Raw genomic sequence first — 18,819 nt, 5'->3', positions numbered from 1 at the left:
GCTTTGTAGCGTGTGGAAGTGAGCCAAGAAGAATCCTACTTGTTTTCGTCGTAAAATCTCAACGGAAACTCCGATTGAGACGAAACAAAAAGCGTTTTGATGAGGATTCAAAAGAGAACCCAAAAGAGGACCTTTCTGATGCCTTACCGGTCGTTACGTATCGAGTGAAGGTCTGACAGGTCGCTACGTAGCGAGTGGAAGCGAGCCAAGGAGAGTCCTACTTGTTTTCGTCGTAAAATCTCAACGGAAACTCCGATTGAGACGAAACGAAAAGCGTTTCGATGTGGATTCAAAATAGAACCCAAAGGAGGACCTTTCTGAGGCCTTACCGGTCGCTACGTAGCGAGTGAAGGTCTGACAGGTCGCTACATAGCGAGTGGAAGCGAGCCAAGAAGAGTCCTACTTGTTTTCGTCGTAAAATCTCAACGGAAACTCCGATTGAGACGAAACGAAAAGCGTTTCGATGAGGATTCAAAAGAGAACCCAAAGGAGGACCTTTCCTAGGCCTTACAGGTCGCTACGTAGCGAGTGGAGAGTTGGGTTGAGCTCGGTCGCTACGTAGTGTGCGTGCTCGGTCCCCACGTTGCGACCGAGCAGTGTGCGTGCTTGGTCGCTATGTAGCGACCAAGCAGTGCGTGCTCGGTCGCTACGAGCAGTGTGCGTGCTCGGTCGCTACGTAGCAACCAAGCAGTGTGCGTGCTCGACATTAACATAACGTGTCACGAGCTGAATATAGATCCGACTTTCAAACCCGTCAAACAAAAAAAGCGGAAGCTAGGACCCGAACGTGCTTCCGCAGTAAACGACGAGGTTGAAAAATTGCTTAAAGTCGAGTCGATAACAGAAGTAAGATACCCAGACTGGCTTGCCAACCCTGTAGTAGTCAAAAAGAAAAACGGAAAATGGCGAGTTTGCGTGGATTTTACTGACCTAAACAAGGCCTGTCCGACGGATAGTTTCCCTCTACCACATATCGATCGATTGGTAGAAGCAACAGCGGGCAACGAGCTCTTATCCTTCATGGACGCCTTCTCAGGTTATAATCAAATTATGATGAATCCCGAAGATCGCGAGGAGACTGCGTTCATTACCGATCGCGGAACCTACTGCTATAGGGTGATGCCCTTCGGCCTCAAAAACGCTGGCGCAACTTACCAACGACTCGTGAACCAATGTTCTCGAAACAACTCGGAAAACTGATGGAGGTTTTTATCGACAACATGCTCGGCAAATACCTCCAAGCAAAGGACCACGTGTCACATCTTTAGGAATGTTTCGCACAGTTAAATTCCCATAACATGAAGCTCAACCCGACAAAATGCATATTCGCCGTGGCATCAGGGGAATTCCTCGGCTACCTAGTCACATATCGAGGCATCGAAGCAAATCCAAAACAGATCAACGCATTGATCGAGATGGCTTCGCCAAAAAATAAGCGGGAAGTCCAAAAGCTGACCGGCAGGATCGCAGATGTCTTACGAGGAAATAAAAAATTCGAATGGTCGGAAGAATGCGAAAGCGCCTTCCAACAGCTGAAGCGCTATTTAGCTACTCCTCCAGTCCTCGCAAAACTCGTGGAAGGGGAGCCTTTATTCTTATACATCGCTCTATCGGCGACAGCCGTGAGTGGAGTCCTGATCAGGGAAGAATGCGGGGAACAGAAACATATTTTCTACATAAGCAAAACCTTGCTGGATGCTGAATCTAGGTACCCGCTAATGGAAAAATTAGCATGCGCGGTCGTAACGTCGGCCCGAAAACTAAGACCATATTTCCAATCCCACACGATCGTCATCCTCACAACTTTTCCCCTACGGACAATTTTGCATAGCCCGAGTCAATCGGAGCGAGTACGATATTGAGTACCGACCAAGGACAAGCGCGAAATCGCAAGTGCTCGCAGACTTCTTGGTCGAACTACCAACGGGGACCATAACCAACGAGGAACCAAATTCCACCTGGCTCCTCCACGTCGACAGGTCCTCATCCAAGCAAGGATCGGGTATCGGAATTCGTTTCACATTTCCAACGAGCGAGATCTTGGAGCAATTGTTCAGGCTGGAATTCCACGCCTCGAACAACGAGGCCGAATACGAAGCACTCATCGCAGGGCTGCGTTTGGCTCACGGCTTAAAAATACGTAACCTCCACGCTTACTGCGACTCCCAGTTAGTGGCCAGTCAATTCAGCGGAGAGTATGAAGCCAGAGACGAACGGATGGACGCGTACCTCAAACTGGTCCAAAATCTAGCTCAAAACTTTGACTGTTTTGCCCTTACGCGAATCCCCCGTTCTGAGAACGTCGAGGCAGACGCCCTCGCGGCCCTAGCATCAAGTTCTGACCCAGGACTTAAAAGGGTAATTCCGGTCGAGTTTATCGAACATCCGAGCATCGGACCACCAATCGTCATCAACCTCATAGAAGGTCAAGATGACGAGGAAGAAGAGATTAAAATACAACCGCAATCAGAGCCATCTGATTACGGCTGCGATACCCCATGGCTTCAAGCAATTCGAGACTACATTATCGACGGGCAACTGCCCACCGAAAAATGGGCAGCCCGCAAAGTCCGAACACAGGCCGCGCGCTACGTAACAGTGGACGGCAAAATTTACAAATGGAGATTCTCCGGACCACTTATGACGTGTCTGGAAGGAGAAAAAAGCAAGAAAAGTAATGGAGGAAGTACATTCTGGTTCCTGCGGAAACCATTCCGGTGGAAGATCACTAGCTGTGATAATCAAACGCCATGGATACTATTGGCCAACAATGATCGGAGATTGCGAGAAGTTCGCCCGCAAATGCGAAAAATGCCAAAGGCACATTCCAACCATCCGACAACCGGCCAAAGTTCTTTCGTCCATCACATCGCCCTACCCCTTTATGCGCTGGGGCATGGATATTGTCGGACCTCTTCATAATTCAAACCAAAAGCGTCTCCTTCTAGTCCTCACCGATTTTTTCTCAAAATGGGTAGAGGCGGACTCATACGCAAGTATAAAAGACGTCCAAGTCAAAAAATTTGTATGGAAAAACATCATCTGTAGGCATGGAGTTCCTTACGAGATCGTAACCGATAACGGATCTCAGTTTATCTCCACCCGGTTCGAGGCATTCTGCGAAAAATGGAAGATACGACTCAACAAGTCAACTCCCAGATACCCGCAGTGCAACGGACAAGCTGAAACAATCAATAAAACCATTCTCGACGGACTGAAGAAACGCTTAGAAGCCAAAAAAGGCAGATGGGCCGACGAACTCGAGGGGGTCCTCTGGTCTCACCGTACCACCCCAAGGCGGGGAACGGGAGAAACCCCCTTCGCTCTGGTGTACGGCACGAAATGCATGATTCCCGCAGAAGTAGAATTTCCCGATGTTCGAAGAAGGTTGCTACCCGAACGGGAGGAACTCAACAACGCCATGCTCCTGGATGATCTTGATCTCATTAACGAGCGCCGAGATCGAGCACTTATCCGAATCCAAAATTACCAACACGCCGCTGCAAAGTACTATAATTCCAACGTACGGAATCAAAGATTTAATCAAGGAGATCTGGTCCTTCGCAAAGTTTTCCAAAACACTGCTGACGAAACGCGGGAAAACTTGGAGCAAACTGGGAAGGACCCTATAAAATCGAAAAAGTCGTCCGACCAGGCTCCTATGAGATAGCCAACATGCAAGGCGTAAAAATTCCTAGGACCTGGAACGCAATGCATCTCAAAAAATACTATCACTAAACTAACCAACTCGCGATAACCGAACTACGAGACGGCTTGATCTCCATAAGGAGTACGTAGGAAGTTTGTCAAAAGACAAATTCAGCTGTCCCCTCTCATCAAAAAAGGGGGGGGGGAGTGGATACGTATACTCGTATACTCTCAAATTCGAAAACATCTGACCACGCCCTCGGTGTTTTCACACTCATCTTAACCAAGAGGATTATTTACTTGCAAATAACTCAGCCGTTTGGAAGAAGCAACCTCTAGCATCGCGAGACGTCGCAAGAGATGCCTCAAGAGTTATTTCTTCCGAACGATGAAAAACGGAACCTCCGTTAATTTTTTTTTTTTATGTACAAGTACACTTTAACACATATTTTGCGCAAAAACTCAAAACGGCGTCATCTGTCGCCAAGTCCGATGCTGATCACATCGAACTCACGAACGTCCTAAACAGACATAATCATCGCAAAGATGACTTTCGGTCCCTGCGGAAGATATGCCAGGGATCGAGCATTACGAGAGATTATGGCCCAAAGGGATATTCAGCTCGGTCGCCCTTATGAGAGTTGGCTTTTGCGCATTACGAAAGTTGGCTTGAGCTCTGTCGATACGTAGCGACCGATTTTGACCCCAACAGGCGTCAAACTGAAGGTTATTCTTCAAAAAAAAATCGTAAAAAAGTTTTCGTCGAAAATGGCCCAAAGGGTCTAAAACGCGGCAAAAGCCCACTTACAATTTTTTAATAAAAATCGGCCCAAAGACACTATGACGGTTTATCGATTATTTGCGGGAAGAGATAAATATCTAGTTTGAAGATAAATGTCAAGTCCGAAGATAGATATCAAGTTTCACAATAAATAATGTCATTGGACCACTATTACAACTTTAATGTTCTCTGAATTATACATGAAGCAATTGCAAATTCTACGTCTAGGTATATGATGAATCAAATGGCCTAAACTAAAAGAAGTCTGGTAGATGTATCTTTTGTAGGTGGTTACACTCGAGTTAATCGCCACTACAAAAAAAAAACGTCAACTTTGAGAGTACTCTTGCAACTGCATTTGGTGGTTGCAAAATTAAGGGACCAGTTTCTAACTAATTTGTAACTATAATGCAACAACTTTAAATAATTTATATATAAGTCGCATATTTGCGACCAAAGCGAGTTATTGCAATTCAGTCATTTATTTGTGACACATTTTTGACATTTTTGTAACTATTTAGAGTAGTCGCAATATAGTAGCATCATTATAACTAATTTACAACTATTTTTGTAACCGCAAATATGTAGTTACAAATTAGTCACAAGATAATATAAATTCGTAGTTGGAAATTGCTGCAAACTGTAGCTAACTCTGAGACTACCATTTTCAGCACACCGGTCACCCGGCAAAAGCTCACTAACAATTTTTAACGAAAAATCGACTTAAAGTCACTATGACGGTTTATCGATTATTCGCTGGAAGAGATAAATGACATGTTCGAAGATAAATGTCATGTTCGAAGATAAATGTCAAGTTTCAAGGGATAATTATGAAGATCGAGAAAATGAAATATTTTTGTAAGAAGATAAACTCGACCTTAGAGCAGAAAAGGAAAGACCAAACCGACCTTGGAGGAATGTATAAGAGATGCAAAGGCGAGAGGCGCAAGAGATAACTTTACATCCAGAAAAATTTAGCACTTAGGCAATTTTTGTTTTTGTTATTGAGCTGCGACTCAACTAGGTTACACAATCTTAGGTTGTTAGAACTAGGGAAATCGCTTACAGCTCTTGTGGCCAAGGATCTTCCCTATTGTAAAACGCTCATACGCATATGTGGAATAAGATCTTCTTTGCTCTTTTTTTCGTTTTTATCGATTTTCTACTTAGTTTGTTTTGCTTGTTCTAATTGCTTGGCGTGTGGTTTAGCAGATATCTGGGGCCTCTGGAAATTTAGCGTTTCCTATCTTTCCTTATTTTACGGAAATCGAAAGTGTGAATCTCGGTTTCCACAAAATATAGATATGATTAGTTTGGTTAGTTTATTATTTTTGAAAACTCAATTTATTAGTTATCTCACAATATTTTTTTAAAAAAAAATTATTTGAATTGGTTTATTAAAAAATAGATAATATTTTTATCACCTTGTAGCAAGATAGGGATAATATTTAAATGGCTGTAAACCAGCAAACAAAACTACCTGACTTTTCAAAAACTTTTAACTAAATATTTTCTTAGTACATCGATAAATTTTCTTAAATAATTTTTGAAATTTAGATGTGATTAGTTTAGTTAGTTTATTATCTTTGAAAACTCAATTCTATTAGTAATTTCACAATATAATTTAAAAAGATTTTTTTGAATTAGTTTATTAAAAACAGATAGTATTTTTAGCAACTTGTAGCAGTATAGGGATAATATTTAAATGGGTACAAACCAGCAAACAAAACTAACAGACTTTTCAAAAAAATTAACTAAATAATAGTTTTTAATACATAGATAAATATTGTTAAATAATTTTTGAAATTTAGATATAATTAATTTGTTATCTCTAAAAACTCAAATCTATGTCATCTCACAATATAATTCAAAATTATTTTATTTGATTTAGTTTATTAAAATAGAAAATACTTTTAGCAACATGTAGCAATATAGGGATAATATTTAAAACCATCCAGCCCACTTCTCAGCTGATTCCGCCTCACATACCCATCTACTAACCTCATTTCTGTATATAAATATGTAGGCTAAATCTTGAGAGTATCGATCAAAGGACACATAGACTCTTACCCCAAAAGGTTTATGAGTAAACAAGTAATCTTATTGTGGTTTCTTTTCTCCATATATCTCTCTTCTCTAAATCCTTTTCTTTTCTTTTTTCTCTTTTCTTTTTCTATTTTCTTGGCAAAGTTTAGGCAAATAATGGGGCCATCGGTAATGTACCTAACCCTTGCTTCTAACAATGTGTAATCATTCCTCTGAATTAGAATAGTGTGGTCATCGGTAGTGTACCTATCCCTCTACATCTCAGGAAATCATTTCAATCATTTTTTTTCTTTCTTTCTGTATGCCGAACAGAGGAGAGAAGGAAACCAAAAACATATAGTTGATTAAGGTTGGAAGTCAGCTTCGGTTCTTTGACACTTTTAAGCTACTACATAGATACCACTCAGAGCAAATCCATAAATAAAATTTTAAAATCCTCCTTTTTTAGATCAAAATTTAAACTTTTTTTTTGATAAAATTAAGCGTGGATGTTACTGGCAGGTGATCCACCTTTGCGTTTCCATTCAGTACACCCTGCAGTCAATAACCTCAAAGAATGGTGTTACAGAGTGGTTAGATAATTAGTAAAATTGAGAAAGTTCATCATCCTCTTCTTGATTCTATAAACAATAAATACTCATAAAATAAAACTCAAAACAAAACATAATATCAGTAATACCTCCCGCAGATTTAAACAACAGTATCCCCAGTGTTATACAATCGGACATTTGTGAGAAAACAAATCATAAGTAAGAATTTAACAAGGTTTCGCGAGTACACATGCCAATGATGTGATCAACATAGTTAAGTGGCGATCAATACTTGTGATGCTCTGCCGATCGATTCGCTGGCCAGCTGATCGATGCTAGTACTCAACTCAAGAACCTCATATCTTTTTTTTTGACCTGGAATAAGTAAAAAAAAAAAATAGTATAGAATAAAAATAAATCTAAAACTTACCTAACTGTGGATTGCCTCCCACTTAGCGGTTATTTTCATTCATTAGCTTGCCTTTTGGAGGTCTGATTCAGTCAGGGTGAGAATGAGAACTTGCTCCAAAACAAGTCTCAATATCTCTCTTCCTCATTTTGTTGATGTTGTTGATAATAACTCTTGCAGAAGCTCCCTCTCTGTCTATCAGCTTTGTATAACATAGCTCTTTTACCTTAGTAAGAGGTTCTTAACCTTTTCTGCAGTGCACCATATACTCAAGACTTTCCTCATTACACAGCGAAGGGGCCAGTGACAAGAAATCTGGATCTACGTTATTTTTCTTTTTCTTCTTCCTGACCCTTCCCCAAGACTTACGCTTTTGAATCTCGGCATGTGCTAAAATTTGGAGGGTGTCGACCGATGCTGATGGGTGAGTGTCGATCGACGCTGAAGATGGTTTTGCAGTCTCGTGACTTGAATCATCTGTAGGTTCTGGATCTTCAGACAACTCTATGCACGAAATAAACTCCTCGCTTCAATTCTTCTACGCAGGATCGTAGAAGACAGTTTCATCAAAATGTGGCCATGAAGGCTCTTCCAAAAAAAAAAAAAGATGTCTTGCCTGATTTGATCTCCACGGCATGAAAGTCCACAGGGACAGTATATTCTCCTATCTCCACCTTAAAATTCTTGATCATGCCTGCTAAGTTTGCCTTGGAGTTATCTACGAAGGTGAAACTATCTTGAGAAGGTTTCATCTTTTATCCTAATAGCTCAGCAGTGTCTATGGCCATGATGCTTACTGCAGATCCAGTAACGCAGAGGGCGTTTGGAAAATCATGGTCATGTATACAACATGGAATCAGAAACTTCCGGATCTTGTTCCTTCTTCAGTGTCCTCTTAGGTTTACGGCTGGCCTTGTTAAATAGCGCTCAACGTCTTTGTCTGTCTCTTTGCCCTGTTTGAAGAAATTGCCAAGTGTGTACTTATGATAGACAACCTCGAAAGATATATCCTTAGGAACCCTCTTCACCCTCTTGTGAAATCCAGCAAGTCCAGCTTTGTTAGCTTCCCTTCTGAGGTATTTGGGAACACAGAGTTTCCTAGATTTTACTCTCTTCCCAATTGGAATTCTCTCTTTTGCCGCTTGCTGATCCATGATAGCTTCATATTCATCCATAGGGTGTCGATCGTCAATGAAAGATGTTTCAGCTATAGTTGATTGCTCTTGTTCTGGTGTATATGCAGGTTGTTGACTGGTCTTCTCTGCTGTCTTTAAACAAACTGATGTCTGAGATGGGTTTCGAGTTGCATTCAGGCGGTGTGCATCAAGGTTTGGTAAATGCACTTGATATGTCATGGGCGGGTGTCGATCGGTGCTCGGCTGCTGTTGGCGATCAGTGCTCGCCCATTGATGTTGATCGATGCCGTACTGTTGGTTTCGCTCGAGGTCGTCTGTTTTAACACGGTAAGGGATAGGAGGATGCATGTGGGAACCAAAATTTACACTGTCGAATTAGGAAAGTTAGGAAACCCCTAAATTTCCATAGCTACAAAAACCTACCGTAGCTATAGCGATTTTTTTATTCCAAAAATATCGACTGTATCTATTTCCATAGCTACGAAAACCAATCGTAGCAAATGAGCCATATAGCTACGAAAATCAGTCCATAGCTATAAAAACCGACTGTAGCTATAGCGATTTTTTTACTAGTGTCCCCGCATCCTCTGTTCGCTTGAGATTGGCATGTCTTGCCAACGTCCTTCACCCCAGTAGGGACCAAAACCAGCAGTTGTGGTATCCACTACTGCCTGTGAAGACGACGACCCAACAATCTCAACTCGGGGAGCATTTCCTTCCCCCCTATAGAATGCTCCGCTGCAACCAAGCACCTCCTTGATAACAAGATAAACTTCTCTGGGACGGTGAACCGTCTTCGGCCGAGCAATTTCCTTGCCAGTTCAGTCTCAAAGCTTTGGTCTCCTCATCGGTTCAAGAAAATTGCATAAGTGATCCTCAGGTAGCAGTTCTGACAACTGATATCATTCAAATTACCATAAGGAGTGAATTTTACTCTCTCAAATAAGAGGTTCTGTTGCAATACTTAGGGATCGAATCCACAGAGAGAGTTGATATCACTCAAATTACCCTATAAGCGATTTGTACTCTCTCAAATAAGATGTCGAATGGCAATACTTAGGGATCAAATTAACAGGGAGCTAAGGCATACAACAGATCTACTAGATATGTAGTTAAGCTAGGCAAACATGTTTAAATGTAAATAGCAAGGTTGTGAAAAAATAATTGTTCAGTTGTTTGATTGAGATTTTAATACAGATATGAAAGGCGTTAGACTTAGGGTTTCTATTCAGACAATCAGGATTATAGAGAGATCGATACTAAGCATATATTGGATATTCTAGAACTCAAACAATAAGAATAGTCAATCAACTTCCGTACTTTAAGACTATCTATCGCCGGATCTAAGACCTCAGATGTCGCTTGTTGGTCTTGAGAAAGTGTCGATCGATACCAACAATTGGTTATCGGTCGATACACCTTTCAGCCCGTCGATCGATGCAACTAATGAGTTGTCGATCGACGTACCTTCCAGGGAGTGTTTTACACGGGTTTGAGGTGTTCACTACGTTTACCTAAATCAGCTTCCGCTTGTTTCTAGCAATCCTAGCACAATGTAAACTAATTCAGATAGAGAACCAAGCTTTCGCTTGCGCCCTAATATCTATAGGCAAGGTCCTAGTTAGCTACTCTAGAACACATGCATTAAGAAAAGATTAATTGATGGATATCCTAACACTTAGCAATTCTATATTTTGGGCTAATCACTCATGAATATCTGAACCCTAAATCTAACAAAGAGAACTACTCTGACATAACTAAGCAATTCATCACAAAGAAATATGAAAACTGCATAAATAAATATGAATAGAAAACTGTATCTTTTCTCCAAACATAAGACTCTAAGTATTATGCTGTATGAAAGTATAAAAGCGTGTGTTCCCTCGAACAATGGCAGGGCACATAAATATTAGGTTAAAGCTTGTCAGGGGTAATCTGGTAATTCTTGTGGGACTTGGGCTTAAAGTCGGCTGGAACCAATCTGGCCACCGCGCGCTTCGCTGTCGATCGAACAAAACAGAGTGTGTGTCAATTGATTATCATCTACTATCATCGATCGCCAGCCTTGTCGATTGTCATCTACGGGTCTTTATCCTTTTATCTCCAAAATGCACCAAAACCATCACTTTCCTCTAAATCACTCCAAAACCTGAAAACATACTAAAAAGAGTCCAAAACAACTCTAATGAATTTAAAAACACTTATATACCATGGCTAAAAGTGGGTAAAATCCATGGTATATCAAGCGTGGGCACACCATAGACTAAGAAATCAAAGTTAAAGTGGGCAATCAATATTAAAGCAGTAAACAAAGCAGTAATTCGCCTAGATGTTTAATTCACTCAGGGTTCGGGTTCCATTAATTAGTTGCACTTTTGTGCCTCTCAATTATCCTATGATTCTAAGTTCACAAATCAGTTACACTATGGTTTTACGAAATAGTGGAAACCAATCGTATAATCAAGACAACTATGGTGTTAAGTGCAACAAGAGACAATGTAGCCGAGGCTCGTAGAAGGAAGCAACAAAGACAAGACGAGAGTGCATGACATTGATAAGATGCAGTCCCGACTCGCCATATGACGAGCAGGAAGGACACGACCCAGATCGACATATGGCGAGCGGGTCTTGGATGGACCAGCTTGCCATATGGTGAGCGGGTCTTGGTCGGCAAAGCTCGCCATATGGCGAGTGGCTCGTGGTCGGCCCAGCTCGCCAAATGGCGAGGGGGTCTTGATCGTTCCAGCTCGCCATATGTTGAGCGGGTCGTTGCTGTCCTGGCTCGAAGTGAACCAAATGAATTTATTAAGTTGACCTATATCACCTTGAAGCTTTGACTTGAACTTTTACGAGAAAACATGTGTTGCGTGTTTTCTTCGTAAAATCTCATCAGAAACTCTATTTGGTACGAAACGAAAGACATTTTGACTGAGAATCGAAGGAGAACAAAATGGGGTCGCCATATGGCGACCAGGGAGCTGTATTTGGCGACCTAGGACCTGTGTGGCGACCTAGGAGCTGTGTGGCGACCAAGAGTTGTGTGGCTTGTTTTCTTCGCAAAATCTCGTCGGAAACTTTGATTGGGACGAAACGAAAGACATTTCCATCGAGACTCGAAGGAGAACAAAATGGGGTCACCATATGGTGACCTGGTGATATGTCGTGGACTTTACCCACTTTTGACCATGAATTATATATGTTTTTAGAGTCTTTTATATGCATTTGGACTTTTTTTAGAGCTTTTACAAGTTTAGGTACTCATTTGAAGAAAATGATGTTTTTTGGGCATTTTGGAACCTTTTTGAGAGATATGCTGAAATCACTAAGGCGGATTGATTATTGAAGATAGACATCGATCCACAGATCGCTTCCAGCATCAATCGATGGATCACTATCAATGTCGATCGTCGGCGAACCATCCGCGAGAATCAGCTTTTAAGGAAATCACAAGTTTTACCCAAAAATCCAACTTATTTCACCTTAAGTTCCTGGCCACATGTTAGGCTATTTATTAGGGTTTTGTATCATTTTAGAGGCAGACCTTCTTGTGATTTCTTCTACCATTGTCACACACTTGAAGAGGAGGCACACTTGATAGCTTGGAGAGCTTAGGATAGGAGAGAGAGATCTGAACTTAATAACAGAGAAGATCATGAACTCCCTTCTTTCTTTACTCTGTCTTATTTACTTTTCATACTCATTTCATTTAAGTATTTTTCAGGCCATTCACTACAAGAAAACATCGGCATACTGAGGGAAAAAATCGTCGGTATGTCGTCGGAAATTTCCGAGGAACTTTCTTCCCTCGGAAAATTCCGAGGAATTTCAGTCCCTCGGAAAATTCCAAGGAACTTTCTTCCCTCGGAAAATTCCGAGGGAAATAAGTTCCTCGGAAATTTCCGAGGAACTGCTTTCCCTCGGAATTTCGAAAAAATTAATTTTTTAAAAAAATTTATTTTTTAAAAAAAAAATTAAAATTTTTAAAATTAAAATTCGAAAATTTAAAATTAAAATTAAAATTGAATAAAACATAAAACATTAAAACATAGTAGATAATATTCAAAGTTAAATAAAACATTCCGAGTTTTTGGTAAAAAAAAAAACTATGGGTCTGGAATGTTCGGGAACACCTCGTTCGGGTACATCATCTTCATCATCTCCATCATCTGCTCGTTCAGCCTCTTCTGGGTCTCATAGCCCGTCTGTTGAGCTGCCATCTGGGTCTCCAACGCAGATATCCGATCATCCTTGTCCTTCAGCTGAGCCGTAAGAACTTCTGGATCAACATATGCCGGTGGTGCAGAAGAAGGAGCAGCCGACCGGGAGCGACGACCCAAACCGACCAAACGTCCCTTTTTCTTTGGAACCGACTGAAATATAAATAACCAAATATCAAAAAAAAAAATAGATGATAAAATAAAAATCAAGAAATAATTAAATTGAACTTTAAAAAAAAAAAACTTACCGATTCAACGATTTCGTTGATTCGAACCCGGGACAAGTTGGTCGAAGCCGTCGAATCGTCATCATCGGTTTGAAGCTGAGACACTTCGTCATACACCTGAGTTTGGACCAGGTCGACCACGTCCCTCACAAGACCATCATCAATCTGGCCGGTCTTCTTGTTGGTATACGCCCTTTTCATTAGGGCGAGATCATCAACCGGATCGCCCTCATTTTCTTCCGCCTTAAAAAAAAATAAATTAAACAAACATTAGAAATTTGAAAAAATGCACAAAAAATAAAATTCCGAAACTTAAATAATTGAAGAAAAAATGGTTGAACTTACCATGCGATCCGCCAGAGTGGCAATAGATTGAGCACCCAAGTTATGCTTGTAGATGCCCTTCCCTTTACGGTCGCTCCTGCGGTTGTTGGAGTTGGTGGAAGAAGTTTCTTTCGTCTCTTCCTTATCCCAATGCGCACACAACTCCTTCCAGACCGTGTCGTTCATCGACTTTGGGACCTTTTAATTTTTTTAAAAAAAAAGTTTAATAATTTAAAAAATAGTTTAATAAATTAAAAATTGTTAATAAATTAAAAACTACCTTGTTTACTTCCCACTTCTTCTTCCACTCGTACATCTGCTTCCCATAGTTGTCCATAACTTTATGGACAAAATGGTGATAGATAGAGAGCGTATCATCGGAATTCCAGTTGAATTCTTGCTCAAATAGTTTAAAAATAGTTTTTAAGCACAAAAATATAAATAGTTTAATAATTACAAAAAAAAGTTTTAATAAATAAAAAATAGTTTAATAAATATAGAAAATAGTTTAATAATTACAAAAAAAAGTTATAATAAATAAAAAATAGTTTAATAATTAAAAAAATAGTTTTAATAATATTTAAAATGTTTAATAAATATAGAAAATAGTTTAATAATTACAAAAAATAGTTTTAATAAATAAAAAATATAAGTAAAAAATTTGAATACCTACCGCAAACTGACGAAACCACAGATGCTGCTTCTCGGGAGGGAAGTCAGTGAAAGTCGGATGTCCCTTGTCGAGGGCCGAGTACATCATACGGTTGATCCATGCGCTGATCCCGTTCCCGGATCGGTTGAACCTAATAAAAAGAACAAATTATTAATAAAAAAAACAGTTTAAATAAAAAATAGTTAAAAAAATAAAAGTTTAATTACCATGTTTGACCATGTCCATGTGGATACTCAGTGAGATAGGGAAGATGGTCACGACCGGGCTGTCGAACCAACTCCGCAACACTCATCACTCCCGGAGGACCCGGAGGAGCAGGAGCGGGTAATGGAGAGGGAGATGTATGGTAGGAGCTGTGGGGCGAAACAGAATCCTGAACATGGCTGGACGAACCCCGAGACTGGCTACCCATACCACCCCGGCTACGACGCTGGCGAGGCCGGATCTGATCATCATTAGACCTGTAAATTAAAAAAAAACATATTTAAAAATTAGTTCTAATAATTTTAATAAAAAAAACAGTTTAAATAAAAAATAGTTAAAAAATAGTTTTTAATCACAAAAATATAAATAGTTTAATAATTAACAAAAAAAGTTTAAAAATTAAAAAAATAGTTTTAATAAATCCCAAAAACAGTTTAATAATTACAAAAAATAGTTTTAAAAATATTTAAAATGTTTAATAATTACAAAAAATAGTTTTAATAATATTAAAAATGTTTAATAAATATAGAAATTTATATTTTATATATAAAATACATAAAATTGATTTTATATACAAAAAACGTTTTGAATATATATATATATATATAATTACAAATTCGATTTTTATAACCACAAAATCAATAAAAACCAAAAAAAAAATCCAAATCAAGTGAAATACATAATCAAACTCGATTTTACACAATCCTACCATTCAACCTAACAAAAATCTATAAATCTCATTCCAAAATCATCAAATCTACTTAAAAACCATACAAATCTACCCTAAGAGAGTGGGATAGGGTTCATACATGATTATGGGGGAGGATTATGGCAGATTCGCCGGAAATCGCGAGAGAGAACGGTGGAGTCGCCGGAAATCGCGAGAGGGAGAGACTGTGCGGCGCGGAGAGGAAGAGAGAAATGGGGAAGAAGATCGGGCTCGCCCTAATATTATGAGGCGTCCGACGGAAACTATCCGTCGGAATTTCCTCGGAAATATTTTATATTTCCGTCGGAATTTCCTCGGAAATCTTTAATTCAATTTTCGCGAAATATTTGGCGGCTTGGTTTACCCGGTTAAATGAAAATATTCCGAGGAACCAGGATTCCTCGGAATACCTCGGTAATTACCGAGGAAATTCTGAGGAACCAGGGTTTGGGGTTTTAAAACATCGATTATTTTCGCCGTATTTTATTTCTTATACAATTATAATGCATACCATTGAGGATTCTTTGTATAGATGATCATAAACCATGAAATAACAAAATTTCAAAAATAATTGTAAGTATTCCCTTTACCGTTTATTAAAGTGTATAAGTGTTTCTCTTATGTTGTGTGGTTTTCGTTCATGCAATCGTAAAAGTGTTTGTTATTGGGTAAAACACCAAAGTTCCTAGTTCCAAACATCATAATCTGGTTAAGACAGTTAATGAAGGTTATATACGTGTTATTCAATCCGTAAAAAGTTGTTTTCGGTTTAAAACCCCAAGTTCCTCGGAATTTCCTTGGAATTTTCCGTGGGAATTCCGAGGAAAACCTTATCTTCGTCGGAATTTCCTCGGAAAATTCCGAGGAGATTCCGAGGAAAAGGAATGTATAATCAAATCCCTAAATCGACAAGATCTATTCCGAGGAAATTTCGAGGAAAACCTATCTGCCCTCGGAATTTCCTCGGTATTTATATTTAAAAAAAAAAAAAAAAAAGGTCGACGCTAGTCTGTTTCCGAGTCGTCATCACCAGATGAATCTGAATCTGGATCTTGGTGAAACTCTCCAATCACTGGTTCATCCTCTACGTGAACGGCGGCTTCCTCTCTGAAGTCGGTTAAATCGGCTACAAGGCTAACTCCACCTAAATCTTCTGCTGCACTTAAGTTGCCGGATGTGCTTGGTTGTAGTGGGTCTTCCAGCTCAGAACTTCCCTGAACTCGGCCTCTCGGGTTGAGTCTTGTAACAGTAACCCATGGATCATCTCTGTTCTTTACCCGGGGGTACTTGATATAACAAACCTGATCGGCCTGAGAAGCAAGAATGAAAGGATCATAATATTGCAGCTTCCGTCTCGAATTTACTGATGTAACACCAAATGCATCTGTTCTCACACCTCGATCTGGAGTGTTGTCGTGTCAATCACAATAGAAAACAGTACAGCGCAATCCAACCATGCCCAAATACTTGATTTCCAAAATCTCATTTATGTGTCCGTAGTATACATCATCTCCTGATGCAGAACAAACACCAGCATCATAAGTCGTACTCGAACGTCTCCTCTTCTGAGTTGTGAATGCATATCCTCGAGTACAAAATCTCGGATATGACTTCACAACAAAGTTTGGTCCAACGACCATCTCGCGTATCCAATCGTCAAATGTTTCACCTCTGGCCAAACCATCACTCACATAAGTAAACATCCATCCACCAAATTCTCTCTGCTTCATTTCTTCTAGTTCGTCCTCTGTGGCGTATCTATATTCGAACCGCTTTTCTGCCATGAAAATTCTCTCATATTGAAGAACATCTTCGCAGTTGGTGAGTAAATATGTTTGCAAATGACTGCGCTCCTGATCAGTACGTCGACGGTCCTTTGGTTTTCCGCTAAGTCGTCCAACGTCTGTGAAAATGTCTGGAACCTTCCAATGATATGTTGCCCGTTCGCCTCTATCATCATGCCGAGCAGGTCTTCTGTTTTTGGTCTGAACTTCTGCTGGAAAGTAGTACTCGGCAAAGTTTGAAGTTTCTTCATTGATCATCTGTGCGACTATAGAACCTTCCACCCTACTTAAATTTTTCACCATCTTCTTCAAATGGAACATATACCGCTCATAGAGATACATCCATCTATACTGCACAGGACCACCAAGTTCCAATTCTCTTACCAGGTGAATAACAAGATGCTCCATAACATCAAAAAATGAGGGAGAAAATATCTTCTCAAGGTTGCACTGAATCACGGCTATGTTAGTCTTCAAATTTTCAATATCTTCAAGAGTCACTGATCTCGTGCATAAATCGCGGAAGAAACCACTTATCCCTGCAATTGCTTCATGAACATTTCGTGGTAATAGTTCCTTGAAGGCAAACGGAAGGAGGCGCTGCATCATTACATGGCAATCGTGGCTTTTCAAGCCAGTAAACTTTCCTTCTTTTCTGTCGATACAGTTACGCAAATTAGATGTGTAACCGTCTGGAAATTCCACATCATTTGAAATCCAATCAAAGAACGCATCACTATATCCTAAATCCAGTCTTGACTTCAAATTATCCTTTGTTTTACCTTGAACATTAAGGATCGTGTTCATGAGATTGTCAAAAAAGTTCTTCTCAATATGCATGACATCTAAATTATGCCTTAGTAGATGATCCTCCCAGTATGGCAGATCCCAAAAATACTTTTTTTTGTGCCAGTTATGTAGGTCTCCAACACCATCTACCGGAAACGCTCATGTCCACCGACGTCTGGCGTCCTTTCTGCACCAAAATCTCTAAGTTGTGTCTTCAAATCTTTCCCACAAATTTCCGGAGGTGGACTGTCAAACACCCTCTTGTTCTTCGTAAACAAATTCCTACTTCTACGATATGGATGATCTGGTGGTAGAAATCTCCTGTGACAGTCAAACCAACACGTTTTCCTTCCGTGTTTTAGTTGGAAAGCATCAGTGTTATCTTGACAATATGGACATGATAGCCTTCCATGCGTTGTCCATCCAGATAACATACCATATGCTGGAAAATCACTTATTGTCCACATTAGTACTGCCCGCATTTGAAAGTTTTCTTTATACGAAACATCGTATGTTTCAGCACCTTGAGCCCATAGTTGTTGCAACTCATATATTAGTGGCTGAAGAAACACATCAAGTGATCTCTTAGGATGCTCTGGTCCGGGAACGAGAATCGAGAGAAACAAAAACTCTCGTCGCAAGCACAAGTTTGGGGTAAGCACAAGTTTGGGGGTAGGTTGTATGGTGTAAGAATGACTGGCCATAGAGAATACTGTCTTCCACTCTTGCCAAACGGGCTGAAACCATCAGTACATAATCCAAGGTAGACATTTCTTCTCTCATACGCAAAGTCGGGATACTTTGATTGGAAAAGCTTCCACGCTTTTGCATCTGAAGGATGTCTGATCTCACCATCTGTTGAGTGCTCCGCATGCCATCTCATTGGTTGCGCTGTGCGTTCAGACATATACAACCTCTGCAACCTTTCCGTCAAAGGCAAATACCACATCCTTTTATTTGGCACTGGAACTCTTCCACTCGTATCTTTATAACGAGGCTTCCCACAAAATTTGCATGAAACCCTGCTCAGCCCTCCAATAAATCATGCAGTTGTCTCTGCATACATCTATTACCTGATACGATAAACCAAGACCAGCTACGAGTTTCTGAACCTCGTAGTATGAGCCAGGAGCTACATTATCTTCGGGTAGAATACCTTTTACATAATCAGCAATCGCATCCACACAGTCTTCCGCCAAATTATAATCTGTCTTAATTCCCATCAATCTTGTAGCAGATGATAAAGCTGAATGACCATCTCTGCAACCTTCGTACAATGGTTGCTTTCCAGCATCCAACATATCATAAAATCTCCTAGCTTCGGCATTGGGTAAATCTTCTC

The sequence above is a fragment of the Brassica rapa genome, chromosome A10 (genome assembly GCF_000309985.2).
Source record: "Brassica rapa cultivar Chiifu-401-42 chromosome A10, CAAS_Brap_v3.01, whole genome shotgun sequence".
NCBI lineage: Eukaryota > Viridiplantae > Streptophyta > Magnoliopsida > Brassicales > Brassicaceae > Brassica > Brassica rapa.
This window is presented reverse-complemented; position numbering follows the sequence as displayed.